This window comes from Ambystoma mexicanum, chromosome 9 (genome assembly GCF_040938575.1).
Source record: "Ambystoma mexicanum isolate Mex_15411 chromosome 9, UKY_AmexF1_1, whole genome shotgun sequence".
Classification (NCBI taxonomy): domain Eukaryota; kingdom Metazoa; phylum Chordata; class Amphibia; order Caudata; family Ambystomatidae; genus Ambystoma; species Ambystoma mexicanum.
The window spans coordinates 787,926,215-787,940,362 of NC_090931.1; the positions used below are offsets into that span (position 1 = coordinate 787,926,215).

The 14,148-nt window shown below is 42.4% G+C and overlaps 1 protein-coding gene across 4 annotated transcripts in view; it reads right to left on the reverse strand.

Annotated features, from left to right (window-relative positions):
* Nucleotides 1–14,148, reverse strand: part of ANKRD44 (ankyrin repeat domain 44) — a 1,456,106-nt gene that overhangs the window by 859,494 nt on the left and 582,464 nt on the right. The window lies entirely within an intron of this gene.

The window sequence follows — 14,148 nt, forward strand, 5'->3', positions numbered from 1 at the left end:
CAATTCATGTCCTTTTTAGCCCAACCGCCTGCTCATGAAAGCCTATATTATAGCACGATTAGCAGTATGTGGAGGTTGGAGTAAGCCATTTACCTGCAACTGCTGTTCTCCAGCACTGGTATCTTTCACAGATTTACATGCTGTTTGAATATTCCCGGCTTCAGGCTAGCAATCCTCAGTAGCATTAAACAGAGTTTACATTTACATTTTAAATTTAAAACTGCTGACCCTTTAGTGCTCTCTTAAGAGTCATTTTGGGTAATATTGCCCCACAGCCAATAGACAGGTCCCTCCTTAGCTCCACCCCGGAAGCCATGTTCACATTGTACACTGCATGTACAGTGTTCGGAGAAAGCCACTTAATCTTTCACGATGTCTTCAATATTTCTTCATTGCATTTGGAGACGTTCTGAGCTTCTACTCACTCTTCAGTGGTCAGGTTCCGACTTCTCGTTGCCTCCAGGGAGATTTCCGCTTCCACCATTGAGGCCTTTGGGGTGCTTGTTGCCTCTACGGGAGACTCCAAGAAGAAAAGCCTCTTCAAGGTCTGTTCCACTTGGTCATATCAAAGATGTTTCTATGATGATAATGCAAAACCCGAATGCAGTTAAAAAAAACTGTTGCACCAAGATTGGTGCGAAAATGCTGAACACAGAGCACAGCATAGATGCATGGCAGAATCTGCCCCGGAAGCAAAATCTATGAACACCCTTCCGGAATACTTAGAAATATTTCCTTGTGCGAAAAAAAGGAAGGTCTTTTTGAAGTTTCGATTAAACTTATTCCAAACGAAAGGTGTCCGGAATTTAAGAAGCAAAGAAAGCAACGCAGATATCCGTTGCAGATTTTGTGAGTCAAGAACTGAATCACTCAAGCACCTTGTACTATATTGCAAGAAGCTGAGCGATCTTAGAACAGCTTACATAGGAAAAGAAATTAGTAAAAGACCTCATCTAAGCGGTGAAGATTGGTGGAAGATGATGGCCGAAGGGACTGATATAAAAAGCTAACTTTTGCACTCATATTCTAGTTAGAACAATTGGAAACTTCCTTAACAGAAAAGTGAAGTACCGTTGAGTTATATATGTATATGAACCTTGACCCGACGGCCATGGTGTAAGCTTTATTCTTTTTGAATTGTGACATCGCAGAAGAAGATTGATGGATTAATTTGAAGATGTTGAGTTAGACGGATATTTTAATGTACTGATGTGCTGAGATATATTTTTAAAGTTTGTAATGAAATATATAAAATCATTTAAAAAAAATATATGATGATCACCACAACGCTTGCCTTTACTGTTTGTACCCGGACCACAACATCAACAACTGCTCCATTTGCCACTCTTACTCTAACAAAATGCTAAGGGACCGTCACAGAAGGTTGGTGGCCTTTGATTCAGCCTCTGTCCATCAGAGCGGACTGCTGGAGCATACTCCCTCTTCCAAGAGGGCGAGGTCCCATGAGGAATCTTGCCATGCTAAGAGGGTGAAAAAGGGACAGGTCAACCCCGCTTTGGCTGCCATCTCGTTGACGGCCACTTCAACGACTTTGTCAATGGCACCATCAAGGATGGCCTTGATGACCAAGTGTTCCTTGTCCATGACTTCCATTGGTCTGTCGACATCAGTGACCAAAATGTATCCATTGTCTACTTCATCTACCCAGTCAATGCTACTTTGGCCGATGGCCCATAAATATGTCAAGTCCACCACTCGGTCCACGGCTTCGTCAACGTAAATGGGTTTGTCAATGTCCACAGCTCAGATGAACTACTTCATTGTCGATGACCCCGTTGACGGTACAAAAGGTCTACATCTGCTGTTCAAAGGACTACTACCACCTTGTCCAAGACCAAGATGCACACATCATCTGCAACATCCTTTGCCCCATTAAGAGTTTTCTGTAGATGGGATTCCACAGCTTCGCCTTAAGATGTTAAGGTAGCCCAAAAGTCCCAGGTAAATCCACAGGAAACAGTCAACCCAAACCAGACTCAATGACAGAGTAGACAAAGTGCACAACAAAACTCAACTTTATTCGCATTAAAAGAAAGCTGGGACAAGCATTGAAATCTCGTTGCTCTTGACATACTTATAAAAACAATTACTTAAGTACTGCAAACTCATCATAGATGACATCATAACAATCTCAGTTCATAAAACCTACGGGGAACATGGATATGTTATTGGGTTTGACTACATTTAGATTCCATACAGGTTAAACAGTTCATTGGGTTACAACTATCTGATGGTTCCACCTGGAACCACCCCTATATTGATAAGGTTCAACTACATCATCTTCACATCAATGGGTTAGTTCGCATACTACTTGATGGGTGGCATGTCTTTAAGGATTTTGATAGGTTGGCACATTGCTTACCAACCTTGGACATTTGACAGGTCATCAGAATACGAGTCGGACATAAAGTCGGGGGAAAGAGGCCCATGGAACATTCTTCCTTCAATTAAAAGTTAACATCCCTCGTTCTTAGGACATGAGACCAGGCAATCCCTTTGTGCTTGGTCTTTTCTGGTGCCTTATGTCAATGTGTGCATTTGGGGAGTACAGTAGGTGTCCCATCTGTGTTTGCTTCTAATGAATAGCCAGTGTTTTCCAACTATGGGTCACGTGTAATGGGACCATGTTTGAAATAGATTTACATTCTATTTATTGAGATTTCAGCTAATATTAATGTCTGTGTCTTGTTCTCTGTTGCCACTGCGGACACCGAGTTATTCTTCATGGAGTCGTTTGGCTTACCATTGTACTGCACCTGACCATGAAAGGTTGTGCTATTCTAAAACTTTAATTTGGAAGTATACTGCTTGCATCTTGGGAATTTCTATCTCGTGCCTTTGTTAGTCATTCTGATCTGCCCTAATTTCATGGTAAGCTTGGCTCTAGTATCCAGCTACCGTCTGAGCTTTGCACTGATATGCATTTCTGTGGATTCAGCCTTTTGAGATTTTCCAAGGCTTTGAGGCCTCTGTTCATTCAGAGACATGATGCAGCTTCCATTTTTAATAAAATGGCTACCCAACTACACTCTTGCTTCTATGTTTGCAAGTTATATTCGCGTGCCGTTCATGTTGCTTTCACCTTATAAATTGGTCATGTTAGTGTTCTTCATGTCTGTGGATGCTATATTAATTGTCTTCATGTGTAAATGCATGTATCACCTATTGTTCACGTTCTTCATGTGGAGTGCATATTTGTTTTGTGTCTAGTGTATGTTTTTCTACCTTTACAACGTTAGTTTGAATGCTTTTGCCATCTTCAACTCACTTTGTTCCCAGACCCTGCTGTACCTGTGGGGGATGACGGCGGAACGGCTGTCTCAGTGAGTAACGTCTCTCACCTTTGCGGTATTGATGCAGCGGAGGGGCCTGACGCTATGGATTATGTATTCATCTACCTCCCAACAAAGACGTGCCTACTCATACACAGCATGTGTTTACGCTGGCACCATATGTACCAATCAGATTTTTGACCCCATTGGAGAACTGAGGTGCCTACTATTTACATGCGCAGAATGCCTCAGGACCCATGGACCACCACAGACCAATTCCACTGGTGTTACTGGATTTCTCCATAGCTTAGGACATGGTCAATCATAACCAACAGATAGAGTGACTAAAGACCAACGCAGGAAAACATGAAAAGGTGCCCAGTTGAATAGCAATGTCCAAACTTGATCTAGTCCTTAAAGACGGCTACGAGATGTGGCAGATATGAAGGACACATACTCTTGGAGGACATTTGCAAGGTAATGGTAATGTTTATTTATAAAGCGCCTATACACAAGGCAAGTGTTCCAAAGCGCTCAAGGAGGGTGGGAGCATGGGGAAAAAACAACAGTCGTTCAGAGACCTTGAAATTCTGAAACGATAATAGTCTGCACAGGTAGAGTAATTGCATATAATACATTTAACAGTTGAGACAACAGCAAGTAGGTCTAATGATGATTCTGCAGTTTGTCCAAGTGCAATTGAGGAGTGAGGACAGGGGGGAAACAGACAGACAATCTCCAGGCAAGTTGCATTAGGATCACGCAAGTGCACAGATGGTTACAGGGGAGGGGAGACCCGGAGGGGGGGACAAGACATGGGAGTCGGGGGTGGGGGGGGTTCCAAGTGCACCCAGTCGGTGAAGACTGGGGTAAGTGCAGAAAGAGCCACTCTCTTGGGTAATTTCCCCAAGTGCAGTGATGGTGAGGCAAGTGCATGGCCCAGAGGCGAGTGTGAGAGGACTGGCGAGAGTGCCAGGGACCTATGAGACTCTGAGGAGCACCAAGTGGCCAGTCAGTAAGCTGTATGGAAAAAGGAGGGAGAGAGGGATAGGTTAGCAAGGTAGAGGGAGAAAGAAGGAAGAGGAGAAGAGGAGTATTTATTAAAGAATATGTAATGTAATAATGTAATGTAATAATATTTATTAAGCGGGAACCAAGGCCAAAAGGCATCTGGGCGTTGGCAGCAATAATAAAAATTCACAGATACAACCGCCTCAGTACAGAAATGTCGAGAGTTCTCTGAAAAGCAAGTGATCCGAAAATCTCCCCGATATTAATAGAGAGAAAATTCCACAACAATGGAGCACCCTCCTGCTTGTACTTTATGGAATCTCAAAACCTTCAACAAACGAGAGGCTGAGTGAAAGGCTTGCGAAAGGTACCTAATCGGTCAAGATTAGATTGAAGAGAGACCGTCCCAGAGAAATAAAAGGGCGTGATGCGCCATGCAAAATATTTTAAATTTTAAGCGGCTCTTCACCGGAAGCCAGTGAATATGAAGGGCTAACTATTCCAAAGGCTATGGGGTATTATTCCCTATCTATATGAATAACCAAGGTGCTTGTCAGTCGTCTGTTAAGGTCCAAAAGGAATAAGTCTGCTGTCCAAAATCTAATGCTAACTGATGCTACCACCAACTTAAATTAAGGTCAGGAGAACGACTCCCTTCTCCTGATGGGTGCTTCACAAAGCTTCTCTTCTTAGTCTTTAGGCTTCTTGTTAATATGCAATTTTTAAATAGTCTTTTGTGAATTTTCTTATAAGGGTGTGTAGCTCACAGATGAGATGGTCGACTTCTCTTTCCTCTTTAGAAATGGCTTTCCTTGACTCGTCGAATCCATTGATCAATCTTAATGAGTTTTGCATAAACTGGCGAAATATAGTTTCCTGGATGATTCTTGTTTTCTGGTGACTTATAGGTCAGCCTTTCCTGGTCTGCTTTGTCTTGTGTTTTACTTATCATAGAAGCATCTTTGGCCTTCAGTTTATCATATTCTTTCTCTCTTATATTCCACTTCTTGACTCTGAGGGTTAACTCTCCCCTCTTCCCAGGGTAGTGGTATCCTCGTCTTATTGATCTCCCTCTCAGGGATGCCTAGTATTCTCTTTCTTTCATTAAGGCAGTTCCTGTTTCTTAACTCTGGTTCGAAGATTTTCTCACTTCTACTTGAACGGGTTTCTTGGAGCATATGATGAGCCCCTTTTGGCCTCCCATTTTTCCCAGGTTCCCAGTTACCTTCCATACTGTTCAGGAACGTCTGCAGGATTCTTATGGGCCTTGGATCTTCTCTTCTTTGTCTCACATTCGGCTTGTTCTCGCCAGCGTCCTCATCATACGACTCTCACTCTTTCTCCAGGCTTCTCTGTATCTCGACGGTAAGGTGTGCCATTTGTTGTGGCTTCCCCGGGGTGGTGTCAGCAACACTTCACGGGCAGCCTGCCCACCACAACGAACACGTCACGCCACCACTGAATCTCCGACTCCAGTCGTCTCTGCTTTAGACCTTCTCTCCCGTACGCCAGGCTTCCACCATTTGCTTTGCTGGTCCCAGGCAACTTTGGATTTCGTAGGCTCCACGTTGCCCTTTGGCACCGCCTCCTGCTTGTGTCTCACTACCAGGACACCTCCACTGCTTCAGTATGTGTGCCTTTCTCCTCTCTCTCACGTTTGAGTACTCCTTCTTTAACTTCCTCGTCGCATTGGATTTGTGATTTCCATTTAAAGAGACAACTTCTCTTTCTTCCTGATGATAGCACACTAACTTTCTCTGCAGTCAAGTCTCTGTACTTGGAAATATTTGCTGTGTTACATAGTCCCATGTATGCCATCAAGTGAATTGACTTAGGGAGTTCCTCAAAGGAATGCGAGTCCTTGTCCCCTGAGGGGGAGTCTCTCCCAGTGAGATCCGGTATCCGCAGATTTAAGTGAGAAAAAAAAAAGAATGGTACATTTTTTGGAATTTCGGCGGTACAAAAAAAAAAAACAGCCAAAAATGTCAAATACATTTACCATTCAGTGCCTTTATAGTGAACAAGGGGAGTGGGGCTGTCCCCCGCACTGCTGTTCAATATAAAGGCATTGGTGTCCCCTGCTCCAGATATAATAAAATTAAAAAAGATTTTTTTTAAAATAGGACCCCGTGGCCAGCCGGTTCCCATGCACGGAAGTGAAGAGAACCGTTGTGGAGACGGTGGCACATAAGTAGGTGTGCCACCCACAGTTAAGTAAGGGGTTGGGAGAAGCAGGGTATCATAAATGTTCGGGGGATTGAAAACCGAAAATAATTTTCATTCAAATGACTTGTGTTTTTTTCTCCCTCCAACATTACTAATTTGGTTAATTCATGATTATTGGTGAGGTACCACTTGCTTCGTCCCACCCCCCCACCTAGCCTTGTGGGGGTAGCGGAGGAGCCCGCTATGTAGACAAGGAACGAATTTCCTCAATTCATCACAGAGCATATACTGAATGATATAGATATGGCACTTACATTCTGAGAAACAACTCTCCATATTCCTCTTGCCCTTGGTGTCTACCACATTCACGTTGCACACTGTCAGCTTGGGCTCTGTCACCTCCACAGGTTATGGGAACAGCCATCAGGCAAACAAGGCTCCATACTTCAAGGGTACATACCTCAAGCCCATCATTTAACCATCTACTGACTAATTTCAGTAATAGAATTTGTCCTCACAGGTAACATGCTTGTTCTAAGAAGCTTTGGACATTAGCCCTTTTCTGGTCAGTGCTAGGCTTCTACCGGTCATCGCTGATGCTTTAGCAAATGCCTACTCAAGCTTCATCCCTTCCCTACACACCCTCTACAAAGTCTTATTGCTTGTGTAATTTCTGCTGGCTCCTATTTACTCTGCAAACTAAGGTCTGCATAGCCCTGGCAGGGGCGGGGGGGTCAAAATATGCCACATTACAGACAATGTTTAGCACTGTTAGACCACTGATGTGATGACTGGAGCAGTACAAAACACTTAACATAACATACTAGACAGTGCCTTTGGCCGATCTGTTGGAATCCTTCACCCCCACATTCAAAATGCACAGTGATGATTCCCATGTTTGGTTGAAAGTTGCTGCCAATGCAGAGGTAGCAGGCAACACTCCAAATTCTTCCTTCCTACAAAGTATATAAGACTAGATAATAGGAAATAGCTTGTGTTTGATTGATGAGAAAATGGAGATCATCTGTTTTGGTTTACCTGAACCTGAACCAAGAACACTGATTCACGTTGCCTGGGCACCGGAAAGTGCTGACCCAGCCTTGCTCTAAAATACAATACCTTGGGAGTTATATTTGACAATATAATTTCACATATCAACTTGGCATTGAAAATATAAAATCACCAACCACTCTACAGAATGTATTTTAAAACACTTAGAAATGCCGCTGCAGATTCAGAGCCCTGTCTTTGTCGATATTGGACTCATGCAACTCTACCTGGATGGGCTCGGCAAATATCTGCTCTGCCAGTTTACGCTACTTCTAAAGGAAGGACCCTGGATCATCTTCACATTGAAACCATAGGATGCAATGACACTGACTCTGAAGTCTACAGTGGCACTCTATGAAAAAAAGGATCACAATATGCATTGGCCATAAACCCCTACCGAATGTGGGGACAAACTACCTTAAGACAAGTCTGTGTAACGTGAAGCAACAAAAAAACTTTAGATCCTCAACCTGCTATCTAACCCGAAGTTTAAAAGAAAACGCAATGAGGAGAAGTCACCAAAGGGGTGGGGTCCAGAAGTTGCAACAAAATAGAGGAAATCATATCAGAACATAACCACAAGACACTCGTTGAGGCATGGCTAATAAAAAAAGCTGAACCAGAAAAAACATGTCCGAGTGATGGACATCGACAGGGAGGCTTGTTATAAGCTTAAAAAACACCTTATTGGCCTTGCTGCGAACTGGTCCAGCCCGAACCTTCTGAGAGTATGAGGGAAGCCTGGTTCGTCCATTCCCTTGTATAGTGCTTGTGTTCCTTGTCATGTTAGACTGAAGGCTCATAAGGCAGTATGATTGATTTGTTGTTTGAGAGTTGTAACCCCCTACCTGTGGGTCCTTACACTCTTCCCCATCAGCCCATGCCTCAAACCTGTTTCACTGCAATTTCGAGCGCTGTAAAACTTCAAAAATATGATAAATACAAATAAATACAATACAATTAAAAAGTGTTCACCTCATATCTTTAGAATGCCTAAGTGCTATCAGCTGGGGTCCCCAACCTTTTGTGCGCAATGAGAAAAATGTGCATATCAAATGAAATGGTGAGCAACATCCATTTTTTGACGGATTATATTAGCACTCAGTTGCCGGCCAAATGATTGCAACACAAATTAGAAATGTAATAAAGTTAAGACTGCTTATAGAACATTCTAATTTGCAGAACTTTATAGCCATCTAGACTACATATTATTCCAATAATGGAAATTTGCAAGGCATATAACTTCATTTGTCATTAAGTGGTTGTTTACAGGAAATGTTAAGGAAATTAAGTGGTCATTAGGACATTTTTATCACACATACGATAAGTCAAGTTGTTCATAAATATACTAGGACTAAACAAACATTACCAGGGGTTTCTGATTCTCGAGCAAAATATTTTAAAGAAATGCAGTGCAAATATTTGGACAGTACAATTGGTCACAAATGAAGCACTGATTTTTCAGGTGTACTTTGGGATTCTGCCCAGGGTTTTTCTGGGATCTTTAATGGCAAAAGTTGCATTCCTAAGCATACAACGTCAGCAATACTGTTACACCATCTTTAATTACTGTATTGTGTATTGTTTTTTCTTCAGGAATGTTACGAAATGTGTTTGCATTTCTGATTGAACAAAGAGTGGCACCACGAAGAAGCTGTCTGACTGCCACAGGTGCTGGTTGGCAAGGCATTGTAAAGAATGACTAATTCACAGGATATTAAGATATTCTCTAAAAACTGTAAACGGTTCAGAGGCCACAATGCAAAGTGTTAGTTTGAGTTTTTGGTTGAAACTATCCGGGACAGAGCTATTGGCAAACGGCGTCCCCAGGTTCAGGAAATCCAGGTTACAGAAAGGGATGTGCATGGTTCAATGCAGAATGTGGAATCTCGAAAAGAAAATTGAACCATGATTTAATGAGTGGTGTGTACACTGCTGGTCAGAGTTATAGTTTCAAAATTGCATATAACAATTGCCAAAAGAATTTGAGAAACAATGGGAGCTTTTTCGAAGGAAACCAAATAGTTTTTTGTGTAATGCAGCTCTTAAAACAGGCGTTATGCCATTACCTTGGACAAGTAGTCTTTGGACCACAAGCCCCCCACAGTTATAGGCCAATTTCCTTACTGAACATTGTCATGTCCTGGAGGGTTGCAAAATAAATTAATGTGCCAAATAGCAGGTCTCCCTGCAGAGACCCCTGGTAGTGCCTTATGAGCCGAATTGGTGGTTTTCAGTTTGAAGGTGTCGGGACAGTTAAGATTTGTTACTTCTTTTTTTTATGCACATCTGAGATTTTCTGCTAATTATAAAGTGAATTTCAATGCAAGTGTGATTGCAGCCCCCCCTGGTAAAGATAAATACTTGTTGTAGGGGGGTTATAAGGCACTGTCCATTTGGATAGGGGTGGGATATAACTAAATTTGGCACACTAAGTCATCTCAAAATAGCTCTTAAAGCAAGAGCCTGTCCGATGGGGGGAGAGGCAGATGTCCAAAATATACATAAGCTGCCCTCCTTGGCTTTATAAACAGATTTACATACGCATACAAAATGGCAAGGTGAAATCTGTGAAATAAGATCCCTAGAATGCAGGAGGCTGATGCTAATGGTATGTTTAAATGTACCCACCCCTAAATAAATTAAGAATATTTGCGAGTGAAGCACAAAGTGTGGCCGCAAAATAGGAGGCAAAGATTTGGTTAATTTTCAGTTTATTTGTCATAGTTTCTCTGTTTTGCATAAGCGTGGACATGCATGGGAGCCTTGTTTTATATAAATAATTGTAACGATCAGCGTTTTATATATAGCTTGTTTGAATATGTTAAAGCTGCTTTTTTTATTTTGGGCTTGTTCTAGGTGCATTTTATGACAAGTATGATACATGTTTTTAAATGTTGCAAACTTAATGGAGAAATACAATTAAATAAATAAATATTGATTGAGTAATACTGGTCATTACTTGGTAGGCTTTAGAGATCACTTTACTGGGGCTTCGGCGGTTACCTCCTAAGAATTACGTTTGGCATGTAATGGCAAATAGTGGATTTTAAAGCTCCAGAGGCCTGTTGCATTTGTGAAAAAGTGGTTAAAAGTGGTTAGGACTACAAATCACACCTTTCTGGAGGATTTGAAGCTCATTTTATCTGCCCCAAAGGGATTCTGCACAAGACTTAGTGGGAAACATTAGTCAAAACTTTGAGCATTTGACAACCACTTCATAGAGGGGTGTGGTGGTGTTAACTAAGTATTTGGATTAATTTAATAGCTTGTGAATGTAAACTTATTAACAGTAAATTCATTGGATTTGAATATAGTGCAAAGTAATTATGAAAAATGTCACATTCATTTACCTTATCTGCCCATTATCCATGTGCCAGATGGGAAGAGTATCAAATGAGGACCACATTTCCACTAGGTCACTATGTAACAATAAATATAGGTGACACTAAAATTGATATTGCTGATAAATATAATGCATGGTGGCATCAGACACAAACTTCACAGTGCATGCACATTATTTAATAAAGGAAAGTTGGGTATGCATGCCACTAATTTGTCCATTATGCGCCTACTAGCTGTACCAAGGAAACTGAATATGACAATTTTCTCCAGAATACAAACATGGTTAAATTATTTTACTCATTAATACACTTGCCAGCTGGGTAAATTATCTGAAGATGACAGGGTTTTAAAAATGATACTGCAATAATAAGTAAGGCAATTTTCCTATTAATAATTTGCATGGTCGCAACAAACACAAATCTTGCATGTATACAAATAAACCAGCTAGAACCACAGCAGGCCCATTGGCCAGCATTCTCAAACAGTCCAGGACTGGCTATATTGCTACTGGACCTTCACACCATGGCCCAGTGCAACTGTTGAGCAACAATTTAGGGTACCGTGAGCAACATGTTGCTCCCGAGCTACACGTTGGGGATCACTGTGCTATAGTAATTAAAGTGTATGCAGTGCAAATGTTACAAACAAGTAATATGCACATGCTACTTGCTTGTAAAAAGTCACAAAAACGTGTGGTGCATGAATCATGGACATATGTACACCCGTTCTTCTCACGAATGTAAAGCTTTCGAATGGCAAACCTTCGAATTTTTTTTTTTGTTAAAATGCCATTCCATTGAATCACTTTCGTTGAAAAAAATGTGATGGTGCCATCGACATGTAATGGTAAGTATTAGTGCAGGGCTGGGGCCAGGGTTAGGGTTTGAGTTAGGGCTTGGGTTAGTTTCGGGGTTAAATTAGGGTTAGGGTTGGGGCTAGGTTAAGGGTTTAGGGTTAGGGTTGGGGCTAGGGTTAGTTTAAGGGTTACATTAGGGTTAGAGTTGGGGGCAGGGCTAGGGTTTAGGGTTAGGGTTGGGGCTGAAGCTTGGGTTAGGGTTGGGGGGGTGGTGTGGGGGTTGGGGGACTGGGGGAGGGGAACCCCGCCCCAATATACACAAAAACTTTAAAACGTTACAAGGGGCTGGCCAGTGCTGAAATTTCAGCACTGGACAGCTCCACGTAACCTTTTAAAGTTACCAAAAAAGCATTGAAATGCTTCTTTTAACATGTGAAAGTGCATTTCAATTTAAACCAGTCCATGTCTATTGTCGATGGATTGGTTTAGAAAGAAATGCATTTTTGCATGTTAAATATAGATTGTCAAAGCTTTTTTTTCCTCGAAAGTTTGTTTAAGGGTTTTGTGATTCGAAACTTTTTTTTCGAAGGAATCAATGTAAACCGTACAATGTCCTAAGCAACAGAAATACCCACATGTCTGTAGGTGTATACACACACACACACACACACACACACACACGTATGACTTGTCCATACATGTGAACTTTACATCTACACAGTAACAAACCCCAACTAATCAATACCTGCTTCCAGATTGCAGCAAGGTTCCAAATGTTTGTGCTTCTAACTCTACAGTCAATCAGCCAGCACTGGCTCCTGGCTCTTTGTACTGACTTGGATATCTCTGAGATGTGAAGAACCAGAGGGCTTCCTCCCATCTATGGGTCTTCCTCTCAGGGGACCAGGGAAAGGCCATTGCTTTTGAATCGCTACCCTGGGGGTGGATGTGTGAGGGAGGATCGCCTAGATGGAGGATCCTGGCGGAGTGGAAGGAGAATGTCATCAGGTGAGACATGGTACTCCACGTTTCCATTCCATAATGAAGCCTCTGTCCATGAAGCCTTTATAGGATACTGTTAACGCACCTTCAGTTCTTCTTTTCAAATCAAATACCAGTATCAAGAAACTAAGAAGAAAACCCCAACAAGAACACCTAATTACAGAATTTACCCACATTTATTTTATTGAGTATTTGTATGGCGCCAAAATAGCCAAGGTGTTTCCTTTTTTTTTTCAAAACCCCTGGTAAAATTAAGAAGTTATCAGAATACCCTGTGCTCGCCCTCTACTTCTGTAGGGTATTATCAATCTTCCCTATTTCCACACATTTCAGCTGGCCCATATGTATATCCCCCTTTTCCAAATGAGAACCAACATCACCCTCCCCTTGCCTTTATAGGCTATTGTAAACCATCTGCCCTCAATTTCTCTCATGCGTTCCACTACAGTACTGAGACGAGGAAGAGGCCTACGGATTGGTTTAAGGGTCAGGCATGTCCAGAATGCTTCACTAATTGTGACTCACACCTGCAACTTGTTGAACAGTTGCAGGTGTATAAAAGGTTTAGCTGGAGACAACATGGGCAGACCAGCAGGGAGGCCTGTAGATAAAAATCCTGCGGAATACGAGGCAGCCGAGGGTGGTTCTCTTGGGAAACCAGGACGACAGCAAGACCCGAAAGAAATTGTGGCCCCGGGGCCAGGAAGGGCAGTGTGAAAGCCACAGTATCGGAAGCCTTACAGGTCGTTGCCTGCATCAGGAGCTGCGGACCAGAAAAGGGATTCAGTCATAAGTCACTGGCAGCATCCGCGGGACGCGAGCGGAGCTGCCAGCAACGCACGCAGAGAGAGAGAAGCAAACTGCGAGCGGGGCTCGCCAAACACTGACGAATTGTATGCGGAGCCGAGCAGGAGGAGACAGCCGCCCGAAGGAGACACCAGAGACCGGTGAGTGAAGAAAAGGGATCACTCAAACCGGGCAACTCGTGGGGCTGTTACGTGGCAAAAAGGAAATGCTGAATGAAAAAGAATTAAGGTGCAACACACTGTGAACCAAAGTAAATGGTTTTTGATGATTACTGCAAAGTGTGAGCGAACAAGTAGTGGAAACTATTGAATACCCAACTGAATGAAAGCTTTTGGTGAGCATAAGAAAGTTCTGAATAAACCAGTGTGCAATTGACAGGTTGGGGTGAAAAGTGAATATCATATATTTCAAGTTAAGAGAGAATCTGCTGAAATGCAATGTAAAGCAGGAACGGAACATTTTGAAAGAGTGAGAAAGCAACAGGGTGAAGGGAAAAGAGCACCACAAAGTAAACTGCATAACTGAGCTCATGGTGGCAAAGTCCAGAGATTGGCAAAGAGAGAAGCAGGTTGTGGCAAAGCCAAAAGACTGGCAAAGAGAGCCAAGTGTGTGTGTGAATCAGAACAAAGGGGCAGCTACAGAAGAACCTGTGTGGGCAAGCAAGTCCAGGGTGACCGG